General features: G+C 45.3%; 1 long non-coding RNA gene across 1 annotated transcript in view; it reads left to right on the top strand.

The window, feature by feature from the left end:
• The window catches only part of LOC146811993 (uncharacterized), a 133435-nt gene extending 110231 nt beyond the window's left edge, over positions 1 to 23204 (top strand). Inside the window, exons 2-5 of the long non-coding RNA XR_014965857.1 lie at positions 10486 to 10537; positions 11318 to 11344; positions 20353 to 20481; positions 21404 to 23204. This is a non-coding gene — a long non-coding RNA (uncharacterized LOC146811993). The remainder of the gene's footprint in view (positions 1 to 10485; positions 10538 to 11317; positions 11345 to 20352; positions 20482 to 21403) is intronic.
• Positions 23205 to 26936: the final 3732 nt, after the last annotated feature.

Raw genomic sequence — 26936 nt, 5'->3', positions numbered from 1 at the left:
TGTCAATTGTTCAGAATCCTATGTCATGTTAATGACAATCAAATTACAGAATTGTGTTCCAAGGGATATGATTATTCAACCCGTTTTTTAGAGTTGACATCCAATAGATCCAATGTTGCTCCATCTCAAACAGATGTTTCTTTATGTTTTTCATGGTGTTCTCTAACTGTTCAATAATGACCTAGGTCATGCCTTCGGGTCTGTGTCCTTGAGTTAAAAAATACTCTGTCAGTTTGGTTGGTTTTCTTTTGTACCTGATGTTGCTCTGGTGTTCATTAATCCAGGTTTTTATTTTCCTTGTGGTCAGACCAAAGTATTTAAAACCGCAGGTACATCTCATCAGATAGACTACATTAATTGAGTTACAATTGGTATGTTTACGTAATGTCCTAGTCGTTCCTGGTTTGAGTTCTAAGGTCTTCGTTGTCCTTGTCAGGTGGCAAATACTGCAGTTTGGGTTCCCACCCTGGTCGCCGAATGCTTCCAGGGTGTGCTACGATGCTGGATTACAGCGGAGCTATTTTTTGTGATTTGTGACAGTGCGTGTGATGTTGATAGGCGGTGTTAAAATTGGCTCGGGAACTCCACCGCAAATAGTGTTCTTAGGTTTTAGATCTCTTATTAGACCTGTCATCTTTAGGCGTGTTTCACCTGTCTTTTTGCTTTCTGACCTCCTGGTTTTGACTCTGTTTTTGCTGGTTTAGTATCTCTGCGCACTTTCTCTCTGCTGAACAGTGTTAAAGTGCAAGTGCTCCTAAGGTAAATCATGTTTGTGAATTGGTGTTTCCATGTTTGACTTATTTGATTTACTGGTTAAGTCCCTAGTGAAGTGCAGAAGGTGTGCCAGGGCATGTAAATCTAATGCTACTTGTGGGCTTGCAGTACTGATTGTGCCACCCACATGAGTAGCTCTGTAAAGGTATCCCAGACCTGCCACTTAAGTGTCTGAGTGCAGTTTGTGTCTGCCATGTCGACCTGGCAAGTGCACCCACTTGCAAGGCCTCTAACATTCCCTTTTCTTACATATAAGGCACCCCCTCAGGGAGACCCAGGGTACCCCCATTGGCAGAGTGCAGTGTGTGTGAAAGGCAGAACAGATACTGATGTATGTGACATGTCCTGATAGTGAAATACAGTGTAATTAGCTTTTCACTATTAAAAGGCTATCTGTCCCACAGGATAGAATGAGAAAAACTTTGTAACATCTTACAAGTATAACTTTCCATTGCGACAAGATAGGAGAATGGAGTTTAGAATGCCTGAACTCAGAGTTTAAAAATACATATTTTAGTAAAAATGGTTTTTAAATTGTGTTTTTGAAAATACCACTTTCAGAAAGTAGGCATTTTCTTCCTTTATCGTCAGGTGTGCCTCTGCTGGGATGTGGATAGACTGTTTGGCTTTGGATTGACAAGGGCTGGGGATGTGCATTCACTGAAGACAGCTACTGGGGGATTGGGGTGTGTCCTGCCTTTCCTGGATGAGTCAGGGCTGGGCTGAACAGACCTTGGCTGCATTTAGAGTAGTGGGAGGAGATTTCCTTGAGCCTGAACAGGCTTGGTTTTCCTTACACAATGCCATCTCCACCTCCTGCCACGAAGCTGGGCCAGAGAGGACAGAACTGGTTTGGACTAAGAACAGACACTCACTGCCACAAGAGAACAAAGCGAAATGTGGAAGAAATATTGGGGCTCAGACCCCAGAATTTTAGAACTCTTTTGGACCAAGGAGCCTGTCAAGAAGAAGAGCTGGAGAAGCTGTGAGGAGGAACTACCACTTTGCTATGTGCTTTGCTGTGTTGGCCTGCAGTGGGTGCTTCTGTCTTGGGCAGAGAAAGCACTGGACTGAACTTTCTGCAACTTCTTTGTTTGAGTTTCTCAAAAGGCTTGAAGAAGAGCTTGCCCCCTGTTCAAGGAGTCTCAGGAACAGCAAATACATAAAGGTCATTTGCTACCACTGGGAACTGGGTGTTTTGTGCTGCAACAGAAGAAAAAGCAACCCGACGCCGTCAATGACGCAGCTGCTGGCTCATATCCTGAAGGAACCATAGAGGGCATCGGCGCATTTCACACCACAACCCTGGTCTCACCCCACTGCCACCAGCTAGCTGCTGCTTGCACCATGATCTGTGGACACCGCACTTCTCAGCCACTCTCTAGTGTATATCCTCCACATTGCGCTGAATGTGTTTAATCTCTGTCACTATGTCCTGCTTGAGGTTTGCGAAGTCGTTCCAAAGGGTACCAAATAAATGCTCCAAAAATGCCTTGGTTATGGGTGCTTCTCCCTGGGCTGTCTCCTCCGCCCAGACACCACCAGTGGATGGCGCCGATACTGCGGTTTCAGACATCTGGACTCCTTTCTTCATCGCGCTTTTGGTGAAAAGCTTTTTTAGCGAGTGTAGGAGAGTAGGGTCTGCTTTCTATGTTCACCCCCACTTTTTGCTTTTGCTTTACTGGTTTTCGACTTAGATGTGGCTGTGGGCCTGCTAATCAGACCCACAGCCCTGCTGTTCTCTCTCTAAATTAATACTATGTACTTTAGGTGCATAACCCATTTGGATAGGATCACCTTATTGGCCCCTGTACAGTGTACCCTAGGTACCCAGGGCATAGGTGTACCCTAGGCCTACCAGGGGCTGCAGCATGTATTGTGCCACCCCTGGCCTGGCCTTCCATTTTGACACAACTGGCTGATCACTCAGCTGGGGCAAGGTCGTGTAATCACCCCTTGCTTAGGTGTAGTATTCCTATACCTAACTTACATATAGACACATGTGTACCTATCAGTCACTCCTATGGCAGGCCTTGACAATCCTGGAGGCAGAGTGCTTGGTAACATGTGAGATGGTGCTCTAGCATGAGCTGAGCCTGTCTGCAGCTTTCGGAACCATGTCCTTATAGCTGTTCTATGATATAGCCTACCATATACTCTTAAAGTACCTTATAATCTTAGACGGTTATGGTAACTATGGTTTGGCTTTATCAAAACATGTCGTGTAAGGTGTCTAACACTCGGGAATAATACCCCCATGCCATTTCTGGACATGAGAATATTATTCCCCCCTTCTAGAGGGAAAGACATGTTAAAATCATACTTCCACTGTTAGCCTCTGACCAAAGCCTCAGCATCACAAAATGGATGCTGCTGCCACGACACAAGTCTGACCTCCTGCTGCTGGGAGTGATCCCAGCCAGGGAGGCCTGGACAATAGGTTTCCTGCTTGGGGAGGTGCTAGCACCTCCCCAGACAGCCTTTAGTGTATTGGGGCAGGGTGGGCTGAAAGGAATGAGACATGCCTGGGGCACACAAGGTGTTCCTTGCATAGTCCAGTTCAAACCGGCGCTGGGGCACTCCAGCCCCAGCTCTGGCGCGAAACTGGACAAAGGGAAGTGGGTGTAACCACCCCCTCCCAGGTCCCACCCATAAGGCGTGACCTAGCAGGTATCCCAGCCCCCCAGATTAGTATAAGAGTGGGAGTTGGGCCTCAAGACTTTAGATTATCCTGAACCTGCAAAACTGAACAGAAACTCTGGACCTTCGACATTCGACGAAAGAAGAAGACTGAAGAATCTCCCTTGTAGCCAAGGAGTGGCTACCCTGTGCAAACAGGCACCATCAAGTGACTACCCTTTGCTTTGTGAAACGTTCGACGAGGAACCGACTGCAGAGCCCGACCAGAGCCTTGATTTCCAGACTTCTCCGACCCTCATCCACATCTGCAGCAGAGCTGAGATCCGTGGAGGCGACGAGCGACGTGGGACCGGCTACCTGGGAAAAGTGGCTAGTAACTTACAGCGCAGCTTCTGAGGTACCCTCGAAGTTGTGCACCGGGGATTGAGAAGCCCCAACCCCAAGCACCATCTGCACCGAAGACCAGCCCCCCACACTCCACGAGTCCTGCGTGGGGCCCTTCAGCATTTTCCCGCTTGCCGCGTCTGTCCGGTTGCTTGCCCGCTGGCTAGTGGCCTTTGTGACGACGCTCCCTGAAATCTTCTGCGCTGGTTTGGCTCCTCCAGACTGGCTCCCGCTTCTCTGCAAAGAAGAAGCACCCCAGACCTTCCTGGTCTGCACCAGAAGCAAGTCCCTTGTTCTTCGTGGGTTCCGCTTGCCAAGGCTTGGTGAGTCCTAGTCCAACTTCGACGCCGCCGACAGCAAGAGCCTTCGTGGGACAGCTCGCCTCCTGGTCCTGGTCGTCCTCGACGCTTCCTGGTCCTCCTGGCTGCAGCGACAAGCTTCACCTTCACCTGCAACTCTTCACGACATCGCCTGGTTCCTTCCTGGTTCCACGTGGTCACTGGCTAGTGACCTTGACTCTGTCCCTTCTGCTTGCAGGTTTCTTCTCTTCTTGATCCCAGCCTTGGGATCCACCGGACACTCTCTCCTGACTGCCTGTCAGCATCTTTCTTCAGGCATCCATAGGAGTCGACGACGAAAACGACGCATCTTCACCCCTATGCACCCGCAGCCTGTGGGCTAGGTAACTTGGGTACTCCGGTGCTCATCAGGATAGTGACTATCCTAGTGTCTAGTTTTCAAGTCTCAACTTCCTAGCTACTCCGGAAGTGTCCTAAATCTATCTATTTCTAAACTGTAACATTGCTATTGACTTTTACGCATTACGCGTGAGTGTTTCCACTCTGCACACGAATCCCGTGGGCCTCCCACTTCCTAACTAACGCTAGTGTAGTGTAGCCCCAGCGATTCCCTAGGCCTAGGCCTATTCTATTTCCGTGACAGTGGTTCTTATACCACTTATTTAGTATATGGTTTGCGTGGCCCCTAGGGCCTAACTGTATTACTTACCTGTGTGACTTACTGTATGCATTAATAAGACTGTGTTGTACTTACCTCTAAACTCATAAAGAGTGCTGAGGGTTTGCTTAGAATAAATACACTTTATTTTATATATATATATCTGTTGTGGTGTCCTTTCATTTGGTATTCAAGGGATTATATATGGTATCACAGCTGGCTTCACATGCCATTCAGAGTTTAGCCTAAGACTGCTCTTGTCCATGCTACCACTAGGATAGCTGGTCTATAAGGTTGACTTTACAACCAATCACCATAAGGGTATTTGGACTGATATAAGGTGTACACTATAACTAGTGACATCATACATCAGGCCAACTTCTCACAGCGAGTGGCCCTTCTTTGTGGTGCGTCGTGAAGACATGGTTGGCATTTAGGGTTCCCAAGATCTGGAAAGCCTCTCTCTGGCGCCACCAGGGTCCCCTGAGTCCAACAACATGCCCTAGTAGAGGACCAGTAAAGGGTTAAGCAAGTAAACCTGCAAGTGGACCACAGTCTCCGGGCGCGGGTCAAATTAATACAGCCAGGCGGAGGAACAGCAGGCACAGGGAGGGTTCTTAGTGCCCCAGACTGCCAGGCGCAAGCCGCCGTCTATCTGGCCACACAGTCTCTGGCGCGGTCCCGTTTCTCTCCAGTGCGGCCTTCAGAAAATATAACAGCAGCCTCAGTGTACAATGCCCCAGCACATGCAATAGCCATGGCCAGTCCAGCACTTCCCATGAGCCACAGGATGCAGGGGGAAAGGTCCCCCTTTTCCCCTTGATGCTTCTTTTTGGTGTCCTCGAGTGGCTGACCGATCAGAAGCATCAAGGGGGAAAGGGGGACCTCGAGGTGTCCTCGAGGGGCTGACCGATCATTTCTGGGGACGGCCCTTATGGTTGCCAAAAAAAACATTTCCGCCCGATGGAGGTCGCCTTCCCCTCCCACTCTTTACCAGTAGTGCCAGGGAGTGGACTGGTGCGTACAACATGAAAAAACAGTCTATGAGGCCAGGGGCTGTACCCATACACAGAGCCAAGTGTGGGTGTTATTGCTAGGCCATTAAATATATGATTCTGACTACAAGTGGTAGGAATGCTGCTGTTGCTGTTTTGCAATAATGAATTGTTTCAAGCAAATGCCAATTCCTTAAGAATGTGCCATATGTATTCCTCTGATGATTTAAGTGTGTGTCAAAATGTTCTTAATGCTTTCTGCTTGAAATTCTATAAAATGTGTTAATCAAAGAAAAATAACAATGTTTAGATTCACTCAGAAACTGGGGAAAAAAACCTATTAAAGAGATATTATCCAGCTCTATAAAACAAACTGTGTCTTCAGCAGGATCATACAGTGGTAGGATATACTAATGTAGAGCTTTTACAAAAAGTGGAAAACTCTTTCCTGAGAGCACTATTACAGGTTCTCCAAGGCACAGCAAATATCTTATGCCATGAAGAGCTTGGCCTCCCATAGTTAACGGATTCTCTAAACCTCTCTTCCCTATTGTTAAGGGTTAAGGCATGGTCTAATCCTTAGGCCTCTTTGGTGTGTGCATGCATATCAGAGTGCTTAGGTCTAACAATGGTGGATGACATCCAGCAGTTTGCTTTATCTAAAGTCTTTTGAATCGTTAGGCATAAAAGATTTTTTGAAAATACGCCAACTATTACTGCAAACACAAAAGATATAGTAAAATGTAACTTTGAAGTTATTGTACTAATAATAGGCTAAGGAAAGCACAAAGCATGCCAGCACGGGTAAGATATGTCCCATTGGTGACAACAAATGATATAGAACCTTATCTGATCTGGGTGACGAACCCTGTCTGTAGGCAGTATCTATCTCTTTAAGTTTTGCATGATCCTCTTTTTGGTAGCCTTCCCTATTCAAAACTGTTGGTCCTGTAATCTACCACCATGTAGGTGTGATCAATCATCTGCACAAAACACATGTCATTTGCTTCTGTTCTGCTCTTTATACAAGGCCCCAAGGCAAGAGTTTTTAATACCTATTTTATGGAAATTGAATTCTAGATTCCACCTGGAAGGTCTGTTTTATTTACAGTGCCTGGGAAATGAAGATGTTTCTTAGGCAGTTTTTAACTTTTTTAGGAAGAGTCTAGCATTTAGAAAGAGATATGAACAGGTCTTATTGGGATAATATTTTACGTGACCACAATACTATCTAAGCTAGAGTCCTGAATTGAAGTAAACTAGGATATTTTAAATTAGTCAGGGTTATGAGTCATAGTCCAAAGCATGAAATGTTGAAACTATAGACTAAAATATTTAAGATGTTAGATGAAGGCACTAGTAGTGTTTGTGTATGCATATTTTAATGAATTATAGTATTTCCCAGCAATGTTTTAAATGCAATGCAAAATCTTGATTTGTGATGTGATGTTCTCAACTTTGATGCCTTAATGGATAAATGAAAATCTGAAAAAAGATTGCATGATGATGATGATGACTTTAGAGTCAAAGGGTGAGGTGAATCACTGGTTTTACCAGGTTGGCCAAGGACATGGCATACAAGTTTGTAAGGGTTAGGATGGGTACATGAAGGTTTAGAAGGTAGAGACTATAGTGCTATGAATTCAGGGGGTGGTCATTATAATGGATAGGAGAGAATAAAGTGTCTGATTTAAGTGTTAGTGAATGGTGTTAGTACTGTCGCCATGGCGGAGTAATTTACTCCCCACACCCCCCATTTAGAGGTGTCCCCGGCATAGCAAATATCTCTTGCTGTCAAGGTGGTTCCTGTAAATGCAATGAAAGCATGCCTTGCGGCCCAATCAGCATGACTGTGCTGCACAGCACACATTTAGTTTCTTCCGTCATTTTCAGAACAAAATCTCAAAGCATAATTTTGTTTTTTTAAATAAAAGTGCAATGACTCCTTTGCCATGGAAGTGTTCTCTCATGGCTTGGAGCTAATGGAAAGGTTTTTATTTTTACAAACCCCCAGGCGTAAGGGGGGGGGGGGGGGGAGTTTGTAAAAGTAAAAACTGGCTATCTATCTGCCCAATCAAAATCGTATGTACGGACAAGTGGCCAAACGTCCGACATTCCTTACTCTTTCGGGCAGTCAGAGGGGTATGTAGGCAGCAGAGACAGAGTAGTCTCTGCCATCTACATACTGAAGACCTGTCTGTAAATCAGGTTGGTGGATTTTCAGGTTGGCACAAAGGGTGCTCTATCTCTGTTGCAAAGCAGTACATTTTCAATCAACAGCTACATTATGCCAATAGTCTCTTCAGAGTCTCTGATGAGGGTGGAAGATTTGGCAAATGCAGGGTTGAGCAGTAAAGTAGAGTAGCATACAGTAGATAAATGTTCACTCATATATAAAGATATTAAAGCTTTTACATCTAGTGTGACAGACAATGTGGCGATGAGCCTGCGGGGTGGAAGGAGAAAGTTAGATGTTTGTGGTTTGTTAGACAAGTTGAAGGAAATTGATTATGGGATAGCTAGTGGCGAATCACAGGATGAGATTAAAGACCGAGGTGTTGAGTGAGTGAGATGCTACACTGCGTGAAAAGGTGAAGAAATAGAGAGGAAAGTGAGATGAAAATGTAGTATGGGGCAGGAGATGGATGGTAGTACGAGGCAAGGTAGGGTTTGAAGAGCAGGAGTAAAGATTGGAGAGTACATGGAGCAACCTAGGCTTTCAGTGCCAGTTGGATATATCTTTATTTAATGTCCAAAGGAGGTTGACAGATTTTGAGTTAGGAAGTGGTGTATGATCTAGTGCAGTAGATGCTTGGTTACCAGTAACACTTGGAAACTTCTTGAGTTAGGCAGTGGTGCAAGATCTGGTGGAAGAGAAGCTAGGATACCAAGTATACAAAATATGCCTTACACTGTCAATAAAGCAACAAAGTCCTGAATAGTTTTTTTGTAAAAAGGCATTAACACATATACCATAAAAATTAGTACAGGAAAGAAAAACAAGTTGGCATAATTCTATTTGATCTCTGACCACAAATTTGATGGACTTAAAGAGAGAATACTGTGAGTATAGTATAAATGGGAGCAAAGCTATACCATGCTTAAAAGCCAAAGTGAGTTAGTTTAAGCACTAGAGTGTCACTTTTTATTTATTTAATTTATATTTCATAGAGTACAACAGTTATTCATAAAGAATCATGGCAGCAGCGACCGCTGCAGGTAAGAGCAGTGGGGCCAGGTGAGGGGGGATTTCGAGAGACGACCACGAGGGAAAATGAATTACTTATTTTTATTAATTACTTATTTTTATTAATTTAAATTAATTACTAATTTTCCCTCATGGTTGTCTCTCAAAATCAAAAATATCACAAATTAATGTGGGGGGAGGTCTAAGGGAAAGTTTTAGCAAAAAAATGTAGACCAGCAGGTTGTGTTTCTCTCAAAATCCCCTCTCACAAGGCCCCACTGCCCCACCGCTCTTACCTGCAGCGGCCACGGCTGATATTGGGGCAAAACAGAAAACCAATGTAACACTCCTCAAAGGAATATGGTCTACTGAAAAAGATGTGTTTTCTGACATTGTCAGAAGTTTAGAAGATAGGAGAATGATCTCAGCTTTTGTGGTAGTGAGCTCCAGCTTTTAACAGTAATGGTGGAAAATGCTCAGCCACCATAAGGTGCCTCAGAGAAGAATGGAGTCACTGTTCAATCTGAGCTGGTGGTTTCAAGAGGGACCAACCAGCCCTCATTTTTGGGGACTAGTTCCTATTTTTCCTCATCAGACTTTGACCTAAAGAGATTAAAAACATGAAAGGGGAAAGGAAAGAGGAAGAGAAAGACAGAAAACCAGCGACAAAAAAAAGCAAGAATGAAAAAGAACCTGAAAGATTGGGAAAATTGAAAGGACTCACATTGTCCCTGGTTTGATCCAATCTTTTTGCAGTCATTAGGTTCAGTCACACCAGTGAGGTAGTATTTTGTATCAAGACAAATGTGGGAATGTTGAGTGGTAGGAATGTCATGGCTTCCTGCAGATTCAGTAAGTTTAGGTCACAGAAATGTGAGGAAAATGTGTGATTTGAGGCAAAGTTTGAGGTTTGCAGGGCCTAGTGAGTAGATAAACTTAGGGGGATCCATGCAAGGCACATCACCGTAGACTCCCTCAAGTTTCTTGTTTTCAGATAATTAGGGGTTTGGTAGGTTTCTCTGGGTGGCAATTGATTCAGGGACCAAATAGCACAGCTATTGCTGATGTCTCCACATTGCATTTTGAGGGCTTTTGTGTTGTGAGCGTTCAGCCGAGCCTCACAAGTTGGTAGCTGTTTTATCGGGAGAAGTATAGGAATGCTGGGTGGTAGGAAGTTTATGTAGCCCCCCAGATTCTGGAAGTTTCTCTCACAGAAATGTGAGGAGAATGCATGACTTTAGGCAAAGTGTGAGGTTTGTAGGGCATTGTGGGTAGGAAAACATGGTGGGATCTAAGCAAGGGATACCACCTAAGGCTTTCAGTTTTCAGACATTTTGAGGTTTGGTAGTGTGGCAGGTTATAGTTAAAAATAAGGCAAAACTGAAGACTCAGATTTTCCTTTGGCCTATTTTATTTTGCTTTTTTAAGAGTTAGGTCCTTTTGAAGACTAGCTCCTTTATACACTTTTAACAAAAATAACGGCTTTTATAAAGAAATGGTGAGGTTTCTCCATCTTCTTAATGTTCTCATGTATCTTTTGCTTCTCAGGTACAGTGGTATCCCATCTGGAGTCCCTCTTGAAATAATATAATGAACACAGGTAAGTACATTGAATTAAATGTATTTCCTATTTTTCTTCTTTATTATTCCTGGTATTATCCTGCTCAATCTTCTGTTTTTTAGGGACTTTTCATTTAAGAAACTGACTAGGATTCCTGTGGCATGAGGAGCTTTTCATAACTATTCTTTTAATTTGTATTTTGGTTTAACTTTCCTCTGAACTTCATCTAATCTTCTGTCATTGACCTAGTTGGGTCTTTTACATTAACAAGGCATGGTTGCCCAAAACAAACTTAATCAAACCCTGTATTTAACTTAATACTTTTTGTATTCTATTCATTCCTCCTTTCATTCTACATTTAGTAACTCAGAACCTCTCTGTCCTTTCTGCTATTGAACTACTCAGTGATTACATTTTCTGTGGACCCTGGTTTTTCGCCCCGTGCCCGCCATCCTGTGAATTGAACACTCACCTGTGCTAGCCATGCTCTTCTAGGTGTGTGGCTGGACTGGGAGCCTCTCCGAAGGGGTACGCTTTCAAGAGGTACTTCGGTGTTTATTTTGACATCTCCTCCTCTCTCTGACCCAGGATCCATGATCCGATCGTTCCTCTCCAGCTAGTGGTCTTCTCTCAAGTCTTTCGATCCCCCTTTCCTTTTTGTTGCTCATATTCTCCTCTTCCGGCCACACCCCACTTTCCATGTCCTTACTCTCTGTCCATTCCTGTCTGTTCTTCTAGTACTGGGAGGTTCTGTGGGAGGTGCAGCAAAAGTATGTTTCGTGTTTTGACCTGTTTTCTTTTCTTTTACATGTGTTGCAGACAGCCCACTTCAGGATGAGATTTCAGGTAAGTCTTCCTTTATTTCAACTCCCTCGTCAAAGGTAGGTTTCCCTGGGTTACAGCCAAACCCATAAAGAAACAGTATATTTACCCCTATTGCTTATGTATCCACTTTGCATTTTGGACCTTTTGTGTCGTGGACACGAGACCAAGCCATACAAGTGGGGTAGCGTTTCTATAGCGAGAAGTGTTGAAACATTGAGAGGTAGGAATTTTGTAAATAGAAATATGAGGAAAATGCATGATTTTAGGCAAAGTTTGAGGTTTGAAGGGCATTGTGGGTGGGAAAACATTGTGGGATCCATGCAAGGCACACTACCCTGGACTCCTGTGGGTGCCCATTTGTTTTAAATTTGGGGATTTAATAGATTGTCATGGGGGGCAGCTGAACACTGGCCCAAATAGTACAGCCAATCAGCATGGCAAGCAAGAAGAAATTAGAGTTTACCCCCACTCTGACAGCTCGTATGTCAAAACTACACCCAAAAGAATCCTCGTGCCTGCCATGGTGATGGAGATGCTAGGCATCCTAGGAAGGGGCTATAGTGTTGGGAAATAGGCCCAATGCCAGGGCGTCCAGCTCCCACTCCATATTTTTTGTTTTCCTAAAATGTATTTGTTGCCTTCCTGTGGGCAGAATGCAGTGAATCTCCTTATAACCCTCATGGGGACAGAATGCCTGTTACGCTTGTTCTGGAGTGCATGCAGCCCCCCCACCCCTTCTTTTATTTTGGACAATTTTTTCCTTTGTGGAGTAGTGGAGGTTCTGCCATTCAGGAGGAAGATTGCAGAAAAACGACTCCAGGGTCAGAAAGACTATTGGGCCTGTACCTTTGCATTCATGGGAAAGTTATGAGGGAATCATTTACTCTAAAAGGAAAAGAGGGCAAACACGTTTTAATGGCTTCTCCTTCTGTTTTGCGTACAAGAAGAATAGGTAATTTAACAGAGTGCAACGGGTAGTATCGTAGCTATCAGTCCTACAGAATGTGCAGAGGCACCAGGAATGCAGAGGGGCCTTTTGCAGCCCAATAATGCTTATCCATCACTACAAAACCAGTGGGCCTAATGTCTCTCGCTTGCACTAGGCATGGGGCATCCTTGATACGCCACTAGTGACAGGAGCAGCCTGGAATGCTTCAGGCCCACGCCCCTTACTTATCTCTGTGTTCCAGATTAAATGACTGTAACATACTTGCCCTGAAAGTACACAAACTCCACATCTCTTTCCCTAAGGAATAGCTCAGCGATATACAAAAGATTAAACCAGTCACTTACAAAATATTAACGTAGAATACCTCAACTTCAGCTCTATTTCCCTCAAGCCCTTTCTGTTTTTTAGGCACTCATTAAAGAAGAACAATATCTAATGATGCAAGGTCTTATAGTAGTATTCAGGAAAACCTCTTAAGATCTATCGGCCTACATTTGTCCAAGCATTGATGCATTAGGTGGTATATGACCCCATACTCTCATGCTGCAGGGTCATGTGCTGATGCACTCCCCAAAGGTGCAACATGTTGGGAGGAAGGACCGTGATGTCATAAATACACCAAACACCACATACAAAATTGAGATTCATGTTTCCAGCTTGTGACTATCATACTGGTCGCACATGGATCATAGCATAGAGCCGACCACTTGAAAAACTTGGAAGCAATACTACCACACGTAGAAATCTAGCAGCGATTTCTAAATGCACAAGTCCTATGCAAATGCTGACAGATAAGTCAATGGATAATAGGTAAGAGTGTGCCTTACCGTTGATTGCATCCACAACGGCGTTGGTTTTGCTTGTCATGAAAAAGCAGCTGCAACTGCAGGTCCTGGCAGATCAGATCCGTGGTGAAACAGGAAGTGTGAAAGTGAGGAAAGGTGAGTTTCAGCCTTAAATCCCTTCCATTCCGCCAACTCAGCTGAGGAGGTTTGACCGCCGCAGTCATGTTGACTGGAAGGCACATCCTGATTGGCCCGGTGGAGAAACTGACGGACCTCCCTCCGACAGCAGCTTTTGCCTATCACACCATTGATGCAGTCGAGATTTCCGGGTGTTTACGGTGGGACTGCAGCGTTCTGTGGTCTATGCAGTAGCCAACATCTAAATAGGGAGCGCCAAGTCGGTGGGCGGGAAGATCTTTAAAAAAGCGACAAGGGGACCGATTCGCGCAAGATCCAAATCTGGCCTTCAGTCCTAACCATGAGCATTGAGGCAAGGTGGCAATGCTCTGACTCTTTCCCAAACTCACAGTTCTCTTTATATACAACATAAAGACTTCAAAATAAAAGAAGAAAAAGACAGATGATTTATTTTTTAAGATTAGGTCCTGGTCTTTTCTGCTGGGGAAGACTGTCTTTGGAAAGATATTTCTTTGATGTTAACTGAAGATTTTAACAGATCTAAGTCTTCCATAGGACAGACTAATAGTGTGGATTTCTTACATTGGTTTGAGTCTATCTTACTCTCCATTTGTAAAAAGATACTGTATTAAAGATTGGTATCTCTGGAAAAGAATTCACTAAATTAATGAACAGACTCTAATTGACTATTTGTATCAGGCTTTGCAACATCTCCTCAGTTTTGTATTGACCATCAGTGTTGCAATAGTTTTTTTGCAATTGGTTTATTTTCAACTCCCCTGGTACAGAATGATGTGATTTAATATGTTTCTAAATCTAAACAGATTAATAGTACCTTTATTCATATGTGAAGGTGTAGAATCTAAAATAATAACCTAAAGTTGCTGAAAATATTTCTCTCTATGTCTTGATTTGGATTTAGTTCCTATCAATAATACATGCATCTATATCTTTCATTTTACTAAAGAATGGTAAGGGTAAAAAGAAATGGTTAATTGCACAAATCCATTATTAAAAAATCTGTCTTCAGAACACTCCAAAACCATGAGTTTCAAGTTTACATTTCTGCACACTTTTTTTTGTTTTAGGTGTTATACCTATGTTTTATCATTGTTTCCAGGTTAATGTTTTTCATATTTGACAGTCTTTCTATTTGTGTGATGCCTATGTTATATTTGTTACATGATCTTGCTATTTATGTGATCTTGTCAATATTTGTTAAGTGGTTATAGTTTTCTTCTTTGTGGTTGAAATTTTACTATTTTTAGCATGGTTTCTTTATTTGTGGTATGATATCCTTCTTTGCAGCTTAAGTTCCATGTTTGCAGTGTGGCTTATTTAGATGGCTATTGTAAGGGCCTGACAAGGGGCACACAGCATGGATGTATGTATATATTAATAAGGCACTGCGGACCCATGAGCTGATGGTACGGACCGGAAGTCACGAGCGACTCCGGCCCCTTTATTTAAAGCCTTCTGGCCACACCAGGCCAGAAGGTGATACATTGTTTGCTTAGAGTTCCGGGTTGGGGTCTGCATATTCCGAAGTGGCAAACGACTAGACCGCTACATCCCATCCCAATTCAGTTCAAATGAAAACAAAATAAAATTAACACACATAGTCAGTGAGCCTTTGATTGGGCTTCGGTTGAGGTCTTCAATTGTAACAATGTTGTTGGCTGTCATCTCTCGGGTCCACTGGTCCTTCTGTCACCGTCCGTTCTTCTGACCTGAGATCCCTTGGATTTTCCGGGGCCACTACGTTCCTACTCGGGTCACCGGTCACGCTATGGCTTCCGCCTAGCTGCCCATTGCCTCCGCCAGGGACTTCCTCGACTATTGGTTTCTCTACTTCTGAGTTAGGCACCCTCTTGAACCAAGATATGTTTCGAGTGATAACTTCTTCATCTTTTTCGGCTGTCACAGCAGTGCCTCTCACGCCTTTGACTAACCACAGTCCTGGTTCATAGGGAGTGCGGAACTTTCCCCCGCTGCAACGGTTTCTCACAAGAACAACACACCCTGGCGCTATCGGTCAAACCTGTGCTCTTCTCCGCCTGCTCGCTCTTTCGTTGTTGGCTGACCTCCTTGCCTGCGTGCTTGCCGGGTCATAGGGTTCCGGTTCCCAGCTCTCTGCTACGGGAATCTTATCTCGCCTTGGCCCAGGTAGCATCAGTGACCACGGGGACCTTTGCGTGGTGCAGTGTGGAGTGCTACGATATTCCCGCAGGAATCTCTGGAGCGCGACTTCCGGGTCAGACTGTTCGGCCACTGATATACGTAATACCTTATTCAGCGTCCGCATGAATCTTTCTGCCTCTCCGTTTGCTTGCGCCCACTGCGGCGTAATGCGATGATGTTTGACGCCTAGGCGCACCAGAAAGTCCTTGAATTCGTGCCCTTGGAATGGGGGCCCATTGTCTGTTTTGACAACGTGAGGCAGTCCGAAGAGTGCAAATGTTTTGTCCAGCATCGGCAGTAGGTAGGTGTACGCCGTCGATGGTATTACTTCCACTAAGGGGTATTTTGTGTAGCCATCTATCAGGACCGCGGTTACTCGTCCATCAGGGAAGCTCCCAAAATCGAGACAGATCCACGACCAGGGCGACGGAGCTGGCTCTTCTGTTATCACCGGAGCTGGAGCCTCCGAGCCTCCCGTGAGCTGACATGCCCGGAACCTGTGTACAAAGTCTTCGACAGTCTCTTCTAGGTTCGGAAACCAAATCTTTTCCCTCAACCTGGCTTTCATCCGTCTGGTACCTTGGTGACCCTCATGCGCTAGGGCCGTCACTCGATCCTGAAGGGTCACGGGTATGACAATGCGCGAGCCTCTCAACACCACCCTGCTGGCTGCGGCGCTTAGTTCTTCATGGACTCGCCACACCTTCCCGAGGCGAGCTTGGTCTAGTTCAGTCCATCCACTAGCATCGTGGAGAAACCCGGTCCACAAGCCTTTTCGTATTGCTTCTAGTGTTTTCTTTAAAACCATGTCCTACTGGGTATGGATATCAATTTCTGACAATGTTAAGGCTTTCGGGCATGCCCACTGTGTGATCATGCTGACAAACTCTTCCGTCAGTTGCTCTTGGTCGTAGGTTTCTGCGGGGGCAACGGCTGGATGCAGTGATAAGAAGTCAGCTGGATTTTTGGCACCAGGTCTATATATTAGGTCAAATTGGTGGTGCTGCAGTTGAATCGCCCACCTTTCGATCCGTGGCGGCGGGTGAGGTGCAGTTCCTTTGAACAGCGGAACAAGTGGTTGGTGATCTGTTACTACCCAGAACGAGTGTCCACTCAGGTATAGATGAAAATGGTTGCAGGCCCACTTGATGGCCAGCGCTTCCCGTTCCATTTGGGAATACCTTGTCTCTGTTGCCGTCAATGACTTGCTGGCGAAGGCTAGCGGGACCCATGTTCCCGGGTCTGTTTCTTGGGATAACAACGCTCCAAGGCCTACGGGGCTAGTGTCCACTATTAGCTCAGTTGGTTGCTTAGTATCAAAATATGCCATAGTCGTTTTTTCTAACAAAGTGGACTTCACCTTGCAGAAGGCTGCTTGTTCTTCCGGGCCCCACTTCCACACGCTGTCTTTCTTGGTTAGGTTTCTCAATGGCTCTGCAACTGTTGCAAGGTTGGGTATGAACCTCCCGCAGTAAGTTGCCATACCTAGAAAAGTCCGGACTTCCGACGACGTTGTGGGAGCTGGAGCTAGTTGGATTGCTTGCGATTTCCGGGGATCCACTTTGACACCCTCCTGGCTGAAAACTTACCCAAAGAATTCAATAGTCTTTTTAAAAAATTGGCACTTTTCTTTATGGAGAGTCACCCCATGCTCCGCGAGACGTTGCAGAGGGGCCCTGAGTCGCCGGTGGTGATTTTCTAAAGTCGCTGAGTGGATTAATATGTCATCGCTGACATTTAATACCCCCTGGAGCCCAGACAGGACTTCCCGTACGGCGTTTTGGAAAATTTCGGCGGCTGACGATATCCCAAAATTTAGTCTTTTATATCGTGTGAGCCCCAGGTGTGTTGAAAAAGTAGTTATATACCTGATTTCCTCCGCCAACCTCAGCTGGTGATATCCTGCGTTAAGGTCTAGTTTAGAAAACCACTTGGACCCATTTAGATCAGCAAGGATATCATCCACAGTGGGTGTCAAGTGTCTTTCCCGTCGTATTGCCTGGTTAGGCATGCGCATGTCTATGCAGAGTCTGATTTGTCCAGGCTGTTTCGGCTTCTCAGCAGTTACCATGGGTGACACCCAGGGTGTTGGCCCGGTTACTTTCTCTATCACCCTTTGTTGTTCAAGCTTGATTAGCTCTTGCTCAACCAACGGCCGTAGATGGAATGCGTCTGTGTCTTAAGGCTACGGGCTTTACTGACGTGTCGATGTGCAGTCGCACCGGAGGTCGTTTCATGCTCCCTAGCCCTTTGAATAACTGTGGGAACAGTTCCAGGATATCTTCTGTTTGTAGTACTCTTACCGCATTTGCAAACATCACTAGGCTTAGATCTTCGGCGGTGTGGCTCCCCACAAGGATATCCGCTTCTCTATCGACCACATGGAACGTGGTTGTGACCTCATGACTCTCTGACTTTACTTGCACGGTCATTTTCCCTTTTAGCGGCCGGGGTGTCTGACTCCCGTACGTGAGAATTTTTACTTTGGATGGCGCGAGTTGGGGTCTTGGATTTAGCTTCTTGTAATGTTGGCTCCCCATCACATTGACCGAGGCTCCGGTGTCAATGAGGGCCGTAACAGGAGACCACGCAATCTCAATCGCACATGTTGGTTGAGGACGTCGCCTCCATTTTAGGTCACTTGCGAATGATATGAGGAGGCACTCTTCTTCTTCGTCAGTGGACGGATCTTCGAGATATGCTCTGTGTTGCGGGGACACCTTCAGCGTTCGTGGCATGTCGGGTTCTTCAAGCGAGAGGTGTCTCACTGCTTTCGTCGGTGGCCGTCGTCCGGCACTTCCTCTGCCCCGCATGCCCCCTCGGCATACGCTGGAGAAGTGATTGGGAATCCCGCACTTCAGACAAGTCTTCCCTCGGGCAGGGCATTCGTTTGGTGCGTGCTCTTCTTTGCCGCAGTACCCGCATTGCGATTAACGCGACCTTCTCGTGGGCCATCGCCCTCTACTGCCACGCTTGGGGTGTAGGCTGCGTCCACTCGTTCCGTTTTCACGGTCACTGCTTGACTCACTGTGGGCATGAGCGTCACCTCCTTCACTGTGGACCGGACCTCAGACAAGTTGTGTGACCGCGCTAGGACAAGCATGTCTTCCAGGGAGATCCAGGGTTGTCGAAGAATGAGCGTCCTCAACATTTTGTTTCGGCACCCCCGGATGAGTTGCGCACGCACCTCTTTGACCGTGTCATCTTCCGTGCACGTGCTGGCCAACTCTCTTAAGCGTGCGTGGAATGCGTCCATCGATTCTCCCTCTCTCTGACGCGCCTGTCTCAACTTGAACCGTTTATAATCGGGGTTTAGCTGAGGGTCAAAATGGGCATTGAGTGCCCTCACCGCTGCGTCGTAGTCTGTGGGGGCCCCAGTGTTTGGTAGGTGCGCGAATAGTTTGTATATCTCATCCCCTGCGAAATGTAGCAGCAATGACCTCTTAACGGCGCCATCCGTTTCTCTGTTGGCGATGAAATAGTTGTCCAGCTGGCCAATCCACACGTTACACCTTGGGGACGCAGTGGCAGGATCAATTAGTTCGCTAAACGGTGGTAGCGCGCTAACTTGAGAGTGTATGGGTGCTGCTGGAGCTGTCGCTGCTGCTTGCTGTGGAGCTGCTGCTGCCCCTGCTTGGTCTGTCATGGCTGTGCGTCGTGACCCCACCTACCGGCTTCCTGATAGCCTTTGCGAAGTGTGGCCTGACGCACTTTCTCATTGCCCGTAGCTGCTGTTGCCTGTGCCTATTTTCTGGTTCCCGATTGGCTGGACCCCTCTTTTGTTTAGGCCTGCAAGTGCTTTAGTGTCTATTGTCAGTGTAGTTTCTGGCCGTACTTTTGCACCACACTCTACTAATGCTTTGTGCCTTTGTGGGGTGGGTTTTTGCCAGTGCTTGTTGCTTTCTTTTTTTTCTCCAGGTTTGGCCAGCTTAACCCCCTTTCTCTGTTGCCAATGCTTGTTACAATTGCATTCAGTACTTGCCAGTGTTCATTGATTGTATTTTTGTCCGCTCCCTGTGAGCGTGGGCACTGTAGGGGGCCGCCAGGCACTGCCACCGTCTCTCTTGTTGTGCACCGCCTCACTCAGGGCTCTTCCGCGCATGCGAGCATCTCCCGGCTCAGTTCAGGCCTCTGCACGTGTCGTCAGTCACCGCGCGGACCTCAGGGAGAGCGTTGCTTGGGCCTCAGGGAGAGCGCTGCTCGTGGCGTCACCGGATGTTCCTTGCAACGCGGTGGCGGTACCTTCGTCCACCAGCGTGCGGCTGGTGCAGACGCTCTGGCAGACGGGAGGGATCAGCTGCAGGTGAGGGGTTCTCCGCGATCTGCGCTCACACCCTCGTCGCCAGTGTAAGGGCCTGACACGGGGGCACACAGCATGGATGTATGTATATATGAATAAGGCACTGCGGACCCATGAGCTGATGGTACGGACTGGAAGTCACGAGCGACTCCGACCCCTTTATTTAAAGCCTTCTGGCCACGCCTGGCCAGAAGGTGATACATTGTGTGCTTAGAGTTCCGGGTTGGGGTCTACATATTCCGAAGTGGCAAACGACTAGACCGCTACAGCTATGCTTATCCAAAGTGCAAGTATGATTTCTTTATTGGTGATTTGATTAACCTGTTTGTTCTGTGGTACCTAAACTCTTTTGTTGTTTAATATATTTATTTACAAGTTTTATTATTAATTATGATGGTGTTGTTTCTATGCAAAAATGTACCATGAATAATTTCCACGTTTGTGTTGGGTTTGTATGTATGTGTTATGGTTTCTATGGTCTATTTTTTTCCTTTCTTGCGGTGTGATTTGCATGTCTATAGACTGATTTTCATAATGGGAATTCTTTCCATGTTTGTGGTGTGATTTCTATCTCTTCAAACGAGATTGGGATCTATGACTCAGGATTCTTGTTTGTGGCGTGAACGTTCATAAAACCTTCTGCCAAGCATGATGAGATTCTCCTTTCCTACTGCAGCATTTGTGAGAGACGCCATGGTGGAGAGTCCATCCCTCACACCTTTGTGGATTTTATTTGTTGCACTTTGTTTTCTGCTGGCAGCTACATGTCTGCGCGTATTTCGGTGGAATCAGAGACGCTCTCATGGTGAGTAGCAGCATTGTATGAATAAGTGAACATACTGGTGGAAGGAAGACCAAGGAGCTCTTTTTAGGCAGGTATTAATGATCAGATAAAGTTTGTCTGAAAAGAAAGATATTAACAACATGAAGCAGTACCAGTATTGCCCTCTTTTCCCTAGACATGCCATCTTTTACCCCAGACATTCACAAGAAAATAAAATCTAAAGCGCTTTAAATAAACTGAGTTTTGTAATCCACAGGATGTATCCTTCTGATGCTTCTAAGAAAACTAATTGATTTCTGTTACTGATTAACTGAAGTAGCACAGGTGGATACTTCAGAATCATGTTCACATGAACAGACAGCTGTTTTAAATTTACTTCACGTGAATCCCTGTGAACTCACGTTTACATGCCCACTTCCTGACTTCTGTAGCATATGTTCCAGTCTGTTGATTCCTTTTCTAGCCTCTCACCTCTCACTTGATTGAGTGGAGAGGTGTGGTGCAGCGGCCAGGGCAGCTGACTTTGGAGCACAGGGCTCACGGTTTGATCCCTGGCTCCGGGGGCAGCTCAGCTCAGCACCATGTGACTCTGGGCAATAGCTCACTTAATTTCCACAACGGCCCCCAGCGCCTTGAGACTCGTAAGGGTGAGTAGTTTGCGCTTTACAAATATGGATTTACATTTACTTGACAAAAGTTCTCTCCTCCTGCGTCATATCCCGGTCACTCCACCCCTCCCTTCAGATGTTACAGTTTTATTCCATCTGTGGCTTGAGTTATTAAACAGTGAATTGGCATGCAGAACTGACCAATAATAAAACTGGTGCCTCCGTTCCAAATTATACTAATCCTTGCTTGTGATGAGAACATTGAGTTGTGATGTGCAGGTTCCTTCACAGGTGACATGCTAACTCACCCTGCTCTCTTTCTTCTATCCTGACAGAGCCAAAGGTATCGAAAATGGGCCAGGAGGTGCCCTGTTGCCTGAAAATCCTGTTGGTCTGCAGCCATGGGGTACCTGTTGGAAGCCTCTCTCAAGGTGCTGCCAATCCTCCTCAATGCTCCTGCTCCTGATTGACATATGCTATAGTGATCTGTATTGTGTCATTTTTGACAAACTTTGCACTTAATTTATGAAAGCTAAGGGAAGATTATGAAAATAAACCCCAGTGTGCATTGTGATGGCCAACTCTCTGATCAGTGTGGGGTCAGTGTAGTTTCCCTGCTTCTTTGTTGCATGCTGGTTGAGGAGTTCAAGCACACATACTAACCTGATGGATGGAGGAGTCTACTGCAACTCCCCAGTGCTCAATACTTAAAATGGATTGTGGGGGATGGGAGGGAGGAGGAGATATTGCAGGGAGCTGGCAAAGTCCAGCCCATAGGGTGTATGTATATAGGCTCAAAGCAGGGTGCTTCTAATCCCATTCAACATCAATGAGAGCCAAACAGATCCTTGAAGAACATGTTTATAAAAATGGGCACAATTATGACCATACTTGAGATAGAGTGTCTACTGTATATTCCAGTAGGTGTGTAAGGCTGCACATTGAACATCAAAATATTCCAAATCAGTACATTCACTCTAACTTAGGAACATAGGGACATCTTAATTCAATTTACGGAATATCCTTCCGTTTCTATAACTATTTACACTATTGAGTCCTAACTATCCGTTCTATCCGATGAACCTTGTATGCCGAGTGCTCGTCCTCTGGTTTAGATTAACTATCTATTGATTGCTTACTAATTGGTTACTTTTAAATCTTCAAACAATATGTCAGTAATTAATAGAAAATCTGTAACAATTGATAAATGCTTAGTGATGAATATCTCACAAAACTAGAAAAGTGTTTGTAAAGTTGTACAGTAGTGTAGTCTTTTAGTGTTATACAGATTCACATTTGATTCAGATTTATATTAAACACAAATATAAACAATCACACCATTTTAAAATAAACCTATTAGAAATTAACAATAGTATTGCATAGTGGAGTTTATGTTTGCTGACTCACTGACTTCAGTACTAGGCAGAGTAATGTAACAACATTTCCAATAAATATACAAAGTGCATAGCTTGCAACAAAGGTCACAGAGAGTTTCTGATATATTAAATTTTTATTGATTGACAATTTTTTTTTTTGATCTCATGAGTTTTTGAAAAGCACATCCGTTTGATATTCTGTTCTGTTTCATATAAACATCTGTTTTTCTTGACTTAAGATAGTAGCAAGGAAACCATTCTGCCCTGATGTACATTTTGTGGTGTGTTCACTCTTAGCAGCTTAGTGAGAGGTTGCTAATGGAATTCATGATCTTGTCAAATGTCTGTGACTCCTGAAAAGAAATCCCCTAAGAAAGCTAGAGACCCTTAAACCACCCTAAACCGGTTCAGAAAAGAGGTTGAGATCATGCTCATCTTCCAGCAGCCACGCCCCTCCAGAAATCTCATCAAAAAATGTCACAGATACATGGATTAACCTACAGCCAAGTTGGTGTACAACCTGAAGTGAACACTTCAAGTATATTAAAATTGAAGATGAAGGAAGCCTCCATAAATCTATTCAGGTGTCCATCTTTAAGTATTGAGAAAATGTCATGTGTAGCCATACCTAGTCTTTCCTAATACAAAATATCAATTACTTTGAATTATCAGCATGTTTTTTATCTTAGGCCAGCCACCTCCTGAAGCAAAATCTCTTAATGTCCAAAATAATGAGATAATAAAGCCTATATTTATAGTGGATAACTGGTTTTGTTTTGTAGCATTTAAAAATGTGATAGCCACATATTATTCTATGTGAACACTGTGTCAGAAAATGTTATTTCTAGCTAGTCTTTTAGTCATAGAGGGTATTTTCATTTAACAGGAATATTTATTAAGAAATGTTACCAAGATAAGGTGATTGCTTTGCAAGTTAACATATACTAGTAATAATATTTAATTCTGGGGAGTCCCCCGTCAAACATGCAATAAATTTAATGAACATAATGCATAAATACTACAAATAAATTAAAGGTATCTTCCATTATGAAATAGTCATCTAAAAATGTAAACACATTCAATTCATTGCAAAAGTAAAACATCATAAATCCCCACGTTTTCCGGCTCTGTGGTTGTATAGAAAACTCCTAATTCCTGGCTATATTTGTGCTTCTGTGTGTTGGGATATGCCAGAACGACCTACTGTCTGTGCTTCTTGATGTGGCAGCTAACTCACTCCAAAATTATTCCTCCCATTCTTTTTGCTTGCTTCTTGGATTGCCTTATAAACTTTGCTCCTCTCTATAATTAGTGTCTCTGCGCACTTTTCTTGCTGCTTATCAGTGGTAAAATGCAAGTGCTCCTGTTCTAAATTATGTTATGGATTGGTGTTTCCATGATTGGCATATTTGATTTTCCTGTCAGTCCCTAGTAAAGTGCACTGAGCGTGCCAGGGCCTGTAAATCAAATGCTGTTAGTGGGCTGCAGCACTGGATTGTGCCACCCACGCAAGCGGCCTGTAAATGTAACTGGCCTGCCATTGCAGAGCCTGTGTGCAGTCTGGGACTGCCATGTCGACTTGGCAACTGTACCTACTTGCCAGACCCTAACCTTCCCTTTTCTTACATGTCAGTCACCCCTAAGGTAGGCCAAAGGTACCCCTGTGGGCAGGGTGTAGTGTATGTGAAAGGTAGGACATGCCCTGATGTGTGTGGCATGTCCTAATAGTGAATTACTGTTAATTTAGTTTTTCACTATTGCAAGGCTACTTGTTCCTATAGGACAGAATGGGGAGTTTGTTTATAACATCTTATAAACATAACTGGCCCTGGGAACTAGGTAGAAAAACAAATCTAAAGATGCATCTTTTAGTGAATGACCTGAGGGCATCGAATGCAGCACTGCTGCACTTTGCCCCGCAGCACTGGACGCCTGCTGATGCCAGCGCTCCTGACTTCAACCGTGAGGAGTTTGATCTGCAATGCGTGTGACTTCAAGGGCCCGGCAACTCCTGCACCAACCTCCGGAACCAACGCCTGCGGACGCCGTGCTTTCGGAAGCTCAACGAGAGGTCGCCTGATGCCCTGCATTTCTAAAGTTACTGTTTTGCTGCTCTACCCGACACCTTAGTTGGCCCGCGATGCTGCAGTCAGCCAGAACTGTTTGTATTTGTTTGTTCACGTCGTCATGATAGCCCCAGAGGGAGCTATCGACTTCAAGGAACTGTTTTTCAAGGTTATTGTGATAACTGAAGATTTCTAAGTACTGTATGTGGATTTTTATCGTTTTTGCTCTTGTCTTATGTATATAAAAATATTGGATATTTTTTTTTCTAAACTGGTGTGGTCTCCTTTTGTAGTGCTTACACTGTATTACTGTTGGTTATGTGCAAATGCTTTACACACTGCCTCTAAGATAAGCCTGACTGCTCATGCCAAGCTACCAAGTGGGTGAGCAGAAATATTTCAGGAGTGTAACTCCCTTATCCTGACTAGGAAAAAGGGTCCCTACTTGGACAAAGGTGCAAGCCCTTACCAACTAGAGACCCCCATTTCTAACATTGGTTGTCAGTGGTGAGGATAGGATTTGCGTTTGCACTTCAATTACAGTGATTAGTGTGCACTACTACCATATACCAGACCATTACGTACCACATACTGGTTCTCTTTCTTTTTGGCCTATTTTTGATCTTGCCAGAATTCTGAGAACTTGAACTTGCTACTTTATCATGCCTTAATCAAGAGCATCATCTGCTACATCTTTGGAAGTGGCCTCTGAGGAGGATAGGTTGGAATCCTACAATGTGAAAGAATTTAAGGTTATTTGCAAAAACCTAAAAGTCTAAGTCAGAGGCCTCACCAGAAAGGAGGAGCTATAAAAGGCGCTGAGGGCCTGGGTAGCAGCCAGACATGCCAGCAAGCTGTCTGGAGATCTCAGTGGAGAGGCGGAGGAGCCTAATCCTAGGGTGGATGTGCTTTTAGGAGGGGGAGACCCTCCAGGCTAGGCCACAGTGGCCTGTCCCCAGAGGAGCTGGAGGACAGGCGGGTAGCGAGGAAGTTCGAATTGGAAAAACTCATGATGGAAAGTGAGAGGGAAGACAAGAGGATAGCCATGGAGGAAAGGAAGATGATCTTAGATCATGAGTGAAGTCTTAAGGAGCTGGAGCTAAGGAGTAGACCCAGCTCAGATGGTGGCAGCAATTTGTCCGGGCAGTCAGACAGAATTGTACACATGCCTAAGAATGTAGGCAAGAAGTACAAGAAGGGTGATGACATACAAAGGTGGTTCTAGGGGTATGAGGCGTTTATTCATATGAATGGGGTTCCCGAAAGGAATTGGGGGCAGGGTTGTGGCCTCTCTTCCCAGAAGAAGCTAGGGATACTCTGATAGCTTTGGGTAAGGGGCAGAACCTCACCTATGCTGGCATGAATGACACTCTCCTCACCAGGTATGGACTCACTCCTGAAAAGTCCAGGGATCAGTTTAGGTCCAGTAAGAAGTCTGATGCCAACACTTGGTTGGAATGTGTGGATTCGTTCTGCAGGTCTCTGGATGGCTGGGTAAAGCCACGCCCCCTGAAGGCCATGCCCCCCTGTCGCAGTACTTAAAGCGCTGACTACTAGCGCCTAAGTCAGACTATCGCGCACTCCTGAGGCGGAAGCCGGGAGCTTTTAGAACTGTTAAAACTTCTTTTTGTGTCACGGAAATAACTTGTTGATTTTAAAACTCACCACACGCTAGCAAAGCAAACTCACCTTTTCTAAAGCACAGCGAGCAGCGGAACTAGCGCTGACTCGTAACCGAACCAATCTCGGACAAAACGCCTATCTCGGCGAGGACTGAGGCCACGCCCCCTGAAGGCCACGCCCCCTACCCCCCTACATCATGTGCTGTCACCGGAAGCGCAGCGGACGAGTGCAGCGGGAGCGCCTAAGGCAAGCCCGTCTGCGCCCGTCTGCGCCCGTCATCGCCACGACATCGCCAGTCGCCAGTCCCCCTGGTCTAACCAGGCCCCACTTGCTCATACGATATGACCGTGAGGAACTCCTTGGCATGTATCCTAGCCAAAGATGCTCTGATGCTACTGGCATCCTGGGCCACTCGCAACTCTACTGCAATCGATGCCATTTTTCCACCAGCATGCCTACTCGCGTGTGGGGAGGCCGTGCCAGAACCACAACCCCGCCTCTGACGATACTACAGCTCAATGTCAGATCCCTCTCTAAACACCATCTAGAGGTAAATTCACTCTTACTGGATGAAAATCCTGACATCCTCTTTCTCTGCGAAACATGGCTACGAGACGGCGTAACTACCATCCCTAACCTGACGCTCCCAGATGAGTTTCACCTAGCCACCATAAACCGTGAAACTCGAGGCGGCGGCATCGCAGTCATCTATAAAAAGCACCTCACCTGCTCTTTTACCAAAGAATCTCTCCCAGACTGTGAATGCGCCCAATTTAAAATCAGCATTAGCCCTCAGTCTACGA

The sequence above is a fragment of the Triturus cristatus genome, chromosome 7 (genome assembly GCF_964204655.1).
Source record: "Triturus cristatus chromosome 7, aTriCri1.1, whole genome shotgun sequence".
Lineage (NCBI taxonomy): Eukaryota > Metazoa > Chordata > Amphibia > Caudata > Salamandridae > Triturus > Triturus cristatus.
This window is presented reverse-complemented; position numbering and strand designations above follow the sequence as displayed.